At 43.7% G+C, this 8,002-nt stretch overlaps 1 pseudogene; it reads right to left on the reverse strand.

The window, feature by feature from the left end:
- Positions 1 to 1,081: 1,081 nt before the first annotated feature.
- LOC123836412 (glutathione S-transferase A3-like) lies at positions 1,082 to 7,014 on the reverse strand (annotated as a pseudogene).
- Positions 7,015 to 8,002: the final 988 nt, after the last annotated feature.

An 8,002-nucleotide genomic window follows, 5' to 3' on the forward strand; every position in this document is an offset into this window, starting at 1 on the left:
GAAGAGAAAACACAGACACACAGATGTGAGGTTGTTTGAAGGTAGAGGCAGAGAGGGAGGTGATGTGGCATTGAGCCAAGAGAAGCAAGGATTGTAGAAAGCCACCAGAAGCTGCAAGAGGCAGGGAAGGATTCTCCCCTCGAGCCTCTGGAGGAAGTACAACCCAGCTGGCCTCTTGACTTTGGACTTCTGGCCTCTGAAAGTGTGGATTGTGTTGTTCTAAGCCACCCATTTGTAGTCACTGGTAGAGTAACCATGAGAAACTAGTATGTACTCCCACCTACTGCCCCCAATACCATGGGATTATTGTGAAGCAAATCCTAGACAGCATATCACTCCATCTATCAAAAACTTAGCATGGTAATCTGTAAAAGGTAAACACTTTGGCTAAACAGAACCATACTATTCTCCTATCATGCTCACTTTTTAATTCCTGACTTTTATTAAATTTTCAGCATTCAAATTTCCCCCAATGTCTCATGAAGTTTTCTGTACAGTTGGTTTATTGGCATCAGAATCCAAGCAAGGTCCACAGATCACATTTGAGTGAGATGAATAAATATATTTTGAGACATGGATAAATGAACACAGACGTCAGGCAGGGGAATTGTGAGAAATTCCCAAAGCCCAGACTCACACCCTTGGGCCATCGAGGTGTACTCGGAGCCCTGGGCAATGTTATCACCATTTCCAGACACACCATTCCCAAAACATTTTATTATAGAAAGAAAAATCTTGTTTCATCCCAAAGATGAAACAAGAACATATTTTTATGGCATTACCCAGAGGGGTAGCTATTTTCCTGTGGGTACATGAGAAGGTCAGATATGAATTTCTACACTCAACTCTTTGAAAGGCTAGGTAACAAATGTTATATGACAATTCCTAGAAAGATCAAAGAGACCACATAATCTATGTTTTCCTATGTTAATTTTTAATTCCAAGAGACAGAATAGAGGGACTGAATACTGATTTTATATTTGATCCTAATGAAAAAGAATAAATAATAGTTTAAAAAGTTAAATTGGCTCATAGGAGCATTATTATTTAATTACCACTAAACCTTGGCAACTTTTCCTAGTCTCATGATAGCCAGGATTTACATTTAGGTAACGCACTTCATTGCTGGAAAACCTCAGCAGATTGGTTCTGCATGTGCTGGACATCCATTCCTGCTTCATTTAATCCTGAAAATCTTCTTGGCTTGTTCTAAACTTTTCTCATCGATGGGAGGCTTCCTCGGGCTGCTAGGCTGCAGAAACTTCTTCACGGTGGGGAGATTGCTGATTCTGCAATGCACAAGGGCACAGCCTCAGAACGGAGCCAAAGACCAACCCCATCACTAGCACAAGCCAGGGAATCAGAGACCGTCCTGCAAGGACCAACTGAGTCCCCTCCATCAGCACCAGTGTGTGGCTGAAAAAGACACCCAGGGAGACATGAGGGTTGGAGGAGAAAAGACAGCTCAATGCCATTTGCCCCAAAAAACATCTTTCTTTCAGACTCATTTTGGTTTCAGGTTTTCCCTATCTCCTTCCCTACACATAAATCCTGTAGATTCATCACTCTTGTGCAACCCAGGGAAGAGGAATGTGTCTGTCAGATACCAACACACATAAAGTCTCCAGACAGACGAAAATATAGGAAAAGTGTCCTGGAACAGAAGACAGAAAATATAGAAAGGTAAACCATGAGACTGGTCAAAACCAGTCAGCCCACTGAGAGAGGGACAGGGAGAGAGGGAGACTCTGCCCAGAGAAACACTAGGAGCAGGAGTGGAGGGAAGGAAGCGGGAGGAAGGAGAGCCGCTCAGACAGACACACGAAGGATACACCTGGATAAGGGAAACCCCAGAGAAAACAAGGACAGAAACCATAATGGAACGGGGATGGGGAGGTTGATGCTGAGCCCTGGGTCCTTCTCCTGGTGAAGACAATCTATTCTTCTTGGGGAAGCATCCACCTCAAATGTCCTTGGCATGACAAGATTCTGTGCCTCAACCAGCCCCTAGGACCTAACTCTGGAGGGAGTTGTGGGGCTGAGAAGGAACAATGACGGAACCAGAGTCCAAATGTCAAATCCTGAGGTGGGAGATGTGAGCCTTCCCTCCTGAAAGCTGTGAGAGAGATCACCTTCAGCAGAGGGAAGTAGGCCAGAAGGCTGGGTCAAGCTCTTCCACAATGTAGAGAAGTTCAACCAGGTGAATGTCAGCCCTGCTCAGCGTGTTGCCAACAAGGTAGTCTTATCCATGGCTCTTTAACATCTGGAGGATTTGAGGAATCACATGATGTGCTCAGGCACAGTCAGGCTGGGCCCCTCTGCTCCTCTCTGCTCTCCAGCCAGACCTCCCCACCTCTGCCGCCTCACTGAGAGGGTGTGGGCTTCAGACCCTCTGCATTGCCCCTGACTCACTGAGACACTGGGTCTCTGCTGTTCTTTCCCTCAGCTGAAGTCCTGGCTAGTGTCTCTCCTGACCCATTGCTGTCATTGTATTCCTCTTGGATCAAAGCCCCTGCATGGTGCTCTGCAAGATCTATTCCAACCTCAGAGCCTTCAACCGCCCAAGCTCTGACTATGACCAGGGAGGTCTGCTGAATAGAGAATTCTAGATTGGGTCCTAGTTAGTTGAAGTCTTGCTGGAAAACTGAAATTTGGGTATAACTGGTACAATTCTCCCTCACCATCAGTTTTTATAAAATGCCTTGCGAGTCAGGGTGCTACTGGGAGTGAAGGTCAATGCCTAAGGAATGCCAGTCAGGCACTATCTTTCCTTGCTTCCAAGTCCAGTGCCCCAAAGCGCTCACCAGTCCACTTACTTTCTCAAACACGGGGAGATAACGATCTGTTGTTCTCTCTTTGATCAGGGCAATCTTGGCATCTTTTTGGTCAGGTGGGCATAGAGGCAAAACAATGATCATTTCATTCAAATCTGCCATACCTTCTGTGTACATATCTATCTTGAAAGACAAAGGGACCAAGTTGTCAAATGTCTCCTGCCTTGATTTTATAATTGAAAAGCATACAAGAATGGGAATCAGGAGGTGGGAAAGTGGCTCAGCTCCCACTGGATGCATTTTTATTGCCACCCATTCAGCTCAGATTTTCACTTGATTTGAAAATTTCATCCTAGAACAAGCCATCAACGTAGATACATGTCTAGCTATTATGTGCAAAATTTTCATTACACACATGACCAAAGAGAGGGACAGAGAGCATTGGTGACCTGTCCAGAGTCGCAGAGAAATTGGTGCAATCCTGCATGTACCCAGTGTACCTGGGCCTTGCCATATCTGTTGTGATTTGTTCTCTGCACAAGGTCATGTGACTCATGTGGCTAAGCCCTGCCACCGAAGTGATCTCTAGAGAGAGTCCCTGGCACAGCCATCTCAGTCATGTCCCTCCTGTCTCGTCCTGTTGCACACCCAGGCCCACTGATGTGCCCAATATCAGCAGGCTTTCCAATTATTTCCCACAACCCTGTCCACATACAGTTGCCCAACTCTGACCTTGTTTGCATTTCTCAAGTCTTCACCTAAAACATCCCCTGAAATGGTGAAATTCTTAATAGTTTCAACCAGTACATGTTATAGGGGAGCTCTTTTTCTTTTGTTTCAAACTGGCATTTCTATTATATATAAGTATAACAGAAATTATAGAAATTTCAATACCAGCTTATTGAAATATATTCACATACCATAACTGTCACCCTTCAAAATATATTTTCAGTAGTTTTTAGGATATTAGGAAACCATCACCACTTTCTAATTCCAGATCATTTTTATCACCCTGAAAACAATTCTGTGCCTTTGACAGCCACTCCCCATCTCCTCGCCCCTCCAGCCCCAGGCAACCACTCAACTACTTTCTGTTTCTATGGATTTGAATGTCTGGACATTTCATATCATTGGAATCATACAATATGTGACCTTTTGTAACTGGTTTCTTTGATTTAATACATTTTCAAAGCTCATCCATGTGGTAGCATGCATCAGTACTTTATCCCTCTTCATATCCCATTGTATGGATAGGCCACCTTCTGCTCATCCATCCATCATTGATGGTCATTTTATTTGCTGCACTTTTGTGACTATTTTTTTAATTAATTTTTTAAAGATTTTATTTATTTTTCAGAGAGAGAGAGAACACAAGCAGGGGGAGCAGCAAGGAGAGGGAGAAGCAGACTCCCCTGAGCAGGGAGCCCAATGTGGGACTAGATCCCAGGACCCTGGCATCATGACTTGAGCCAAAGGCAGACGCTTAACAGACTGAGCCACCCAGGCGTCCCTCGCCTTTGTGACTATTAAGAACAATGCTGCTATAAACTTTTGTGAACAAGTTCTTGTGTGGATTTTTTCATTCTCCTGGGTGTATACATAGCAGTGGATTTACTGACACACAATAACTATGTGTAATTTTTGTGTAACTGCTACAGTTCCCTATAAGATTTAAATTTCAATCATGTGATCCCATCACAACAGACAGGAAATCCCCCAGATATTTCCATATTGACTAAATCTGGCTGCTTTAGTCCTGTATCAAAATGTTCAAGGTAATCCTAGCATTTTGAGGACCAGCCTCTGCTAACCCTTGTCAAGTGGCCAGTTCATGTAACTGGCTGATACGTTAGGTTCTTGGTCATTATTCTTGTAATTTCTGGAACTTGAGAATCCAAAGGATCTTCCTTTGGCTTTCCCAAGCCTTCTTCTCTAGACACTCAGATACTTTGGCCTTGGTTCTAGCTGTTGGGTGTATCCAGCTCCTAAAAGCCTGAGTATCTGGAGTCTTGTTTCCACTATCCTCCTGGCTTCATAGTTCATCAGTTTTGGGAAACTCTGTCAGTGTACTATATCCATAGACTGCACCCCCTTATACAATCATACTCACTTGAATCCACTCCAAGTTTACTATTTCTCTCCCTCATAGGTCTCTGCTGTGCTAGAACCTCTGTTATAACACCAAGACCTACACAGCTGTTGGCCATGAAACCTGTGAGCACAGTCCTGCTCACTCAGGGAAGGAACAAGATTGTTCCTGCTAATTGTTGATGAAAGCACAGAAAAAGTACCACACAGGGCTCTCTCCTTTAGGTCTCTCCCATAGAGGTTGTATTTGGGGGCCATGTAGTTGAGAATGGTTCTGGTCTGCACCAGCGTCATTCCATCGATGTCCACCATTGGTACTTGCTGGGACATCAGACTTCTGTCTCTTGAAAAAAGAAAAGAAGCAGCAGAGTGAAATGTTTTCTGGGTTACACTCTTCTCAGATGGAAAACATGTTTGTTGAGATAAAAAATGAAATTAGAATTACCTGGTAACACTCTAGCAGAATGGCATTTTGTATTTATGTTCCCAGAGTCTTCGTTTTTCCTAGCAATCACTCTTTTACTTTCTAGCCACCATGCCATGTGTCCATCCATGTATGTATCCATGGGTACCTGCTCAAATACCCACCCACATACATGAGAAGTCCCTTATAATTTTGTGTCAATTTATTTCTTAAATCATGGAGATTTTAGGAAGATGTTGGAAGAGACTACAACAAGGCTACCAACCAGGTGCCATTCCAAATGGGAAGTTCCAAAGGAAGTCTGTAACAGCACTCCGGCTGGTCTGAAGGGTTAACCTATGTCAAGCTAACATGCTTCTGATTTGCTGACGTTAAGTCCCTGGATTCTTAGCAGACAGACCACTGGCCTTGAGGAGGGAAAGACCAGAACTTTCCCGGGATGCAGAGGCCAGTAAGTCTGTTCGAAGTGGCCTCTGCTTTCTGATTAGCCTAGCAATTTTTTTAGCCAAATGTTCTTTTTTTAGGTCACACAAATGATTTTAGTAACCTTCCTTTGTGTATCTGTAGACTGCTCTCCTTTGCAGAAAGAACAGTTACTGTTGCACGTCATGAAACAGGAACCCCACCCCCTCACACAACCCTGAACACTGAAATAACATTTGTATCACGGAGGCTGCTTGTAATCAAGGAATGTTGCAGGCCACTACACTCCCTTTACCGATTAACTGCCCTAAACTTCTTTAAAAACCCCTTTAGAAGCCTCGGAGTTGGCTTTTGGACAAGAGTCCAGCTACTCCCCAGGTGGCCAGCCTTCTGATTAAAGCTCATATTCCTCTTCAATCAAATCCTATCTCCTGAGTATTGGCCTTTCAAATGACAGGCAGCCGAACTTGGGGCTCGGTAATAAGTCTCATGGTATTCATGGCATTTAAGGCAGGTTTTGAGAGACATTCCTATGTAGGGGTCCCTTTCCCTGCTCTCCAAAGTTTCTACTTATTGCTATGTATATTTCAGAAGCATAAGAACTATTTTGAAGATAACCACAATAATACACCTAAAATTATACTTAAAAATTAACAAAAATTCTCTAATACCATCTAATATTCAAGCAAACATCAAGTTTCCAAATTTCGTAGGTGTCATACGTACTTACAGTTTGTTGACATACAAATCCAAATAAGGTCCACACATTTGATCAGTTGTTGTGTCTTTTGTTTCCCTGAAAATTTGTTTATGTGCTCTCTCATGGACAAGATGACTTGAATTTTCATTCAGTCAAATTGGTCCATTTCTTTCTTTTTTTTAAATTTTACTTATATATTTGTCAGAGAGAGAGAAAGAGAACAAGTAGGGAGAGAGGCAGGCAGAGGGAGAAGCAGGCTTCCCACTGAGCAAGGAGCCCAATGTGGGGCTGGATCCTAGGACCCTGGGATCATGACCTGAGCCAAAGGCAGACGCTTAACCAACTGAACCACGCAGGCATCCCCAGTCCATTTCTTTCTTAATATGTGGATATTTTTACTTAAGGTAAAACTATTCACTTGCCATCTAGTATGGAAATCTCCTAGTTTATGAGAGAAAACTACTTTGATCCAGTCATACTTTTATATTCACCTTAAGATGACCTCACTTAGAACACACCTCTACTCCAGCTGCAGCCAGGAGCCACCCGATGGACTCCATTCTGCCGCATCCACTGAAGTAGTGAAGCTCGGGCTCCCCCGCCATGATGCTGTCTCCTGGTTTCCCTAAACCTGGATAGATGGGTGGATGGATAACCATTGAACGAATGAAACCATGGAAGCAAACTGTACTTTATGATGTGCATTCAAACAGAAGAGCGAAGTGTCTGCGTTCTTCACAGGACCGTTGGAGGAGTCCCATGGAGGGCTTCATGGCCCAAACTCTGACCCATCAGTGGCCATTATCATGAAATTGCACCAAACCAGGCTCAGGTTGCTGTTCCTTCTCACAAGGAGGGCATAACTAGGGCTGCCTCGATCCCGCACAGGTTCTGGCCCTGGGAGCCTGTGAGGGGCACTGAGACCAAAGGACCTCACTCACAGGGAGGAGGAAGAGGGAGCAGTCAGTCTCCATCCATTGGCTGTCATGCTCTACTTGCTCAAAAGCATTAACTGGGCCTTTGTCTTCCCCTGACTGTTGCCAAAACCTTCTACATTCTCTCCATAGAAAAGGATACTCAACCCATTTTTTTTCAGTTGAAATTCTATGGTTTTCTACTGCTGGGCAAATTTGATTTTACAATCTAGAAAAAGAGGATGTTAGTGCATTACCTTTAGAGTATATGTAAAGGAACTAATAGTGATCACATAAAAGGCGTTTTTCTCCTTTTTATCCTCATTTCATCTCCATAAAAATTACTTGAGGGGGATTCTGTAATTTTTTTTAAGGTTTTTTATTCACTTATTTGAAAGAGAGAGAGAAAACAAGCAGGGGAGAGGTAGAAAGAGAGAGGGAGAGGGACAAGCAGACTCCCCGCTAAACAGAGGGCCAGACGTGGAGCTCAATCCCAGGACCCTGGGATCATGACCTGAGCCAAAACCAGACGCATAACCGACTGAGCCACCCAGGCGCCCCTACATTCTGTTATTATTCTCCATTTACATTTGGGGATTTTGATATCTATAGAGGTTAAGTGACTAGCCTAAATTAAGTGGTGAATCTAGCATTCAAACATGCTTTTATTTGACCCCAA

This window comes from Mirounga angustirostris, unplaced genomic scaffold (genome assembly GCF_029215605.1).
Source record: "Mirounga angustirostris isolate CCGP_5_RB_7025 unplaced genomic scaffold, mMirAng1.0.hap1 SCAF_8, whole genome shotgun sequence".
Classification (NCBI taxonomy): Eukaryota; Metazoa; Chordata; class Mammalia; order Carnivora; family Phocidae; genus Mirounga; species Mirounga angustirostris.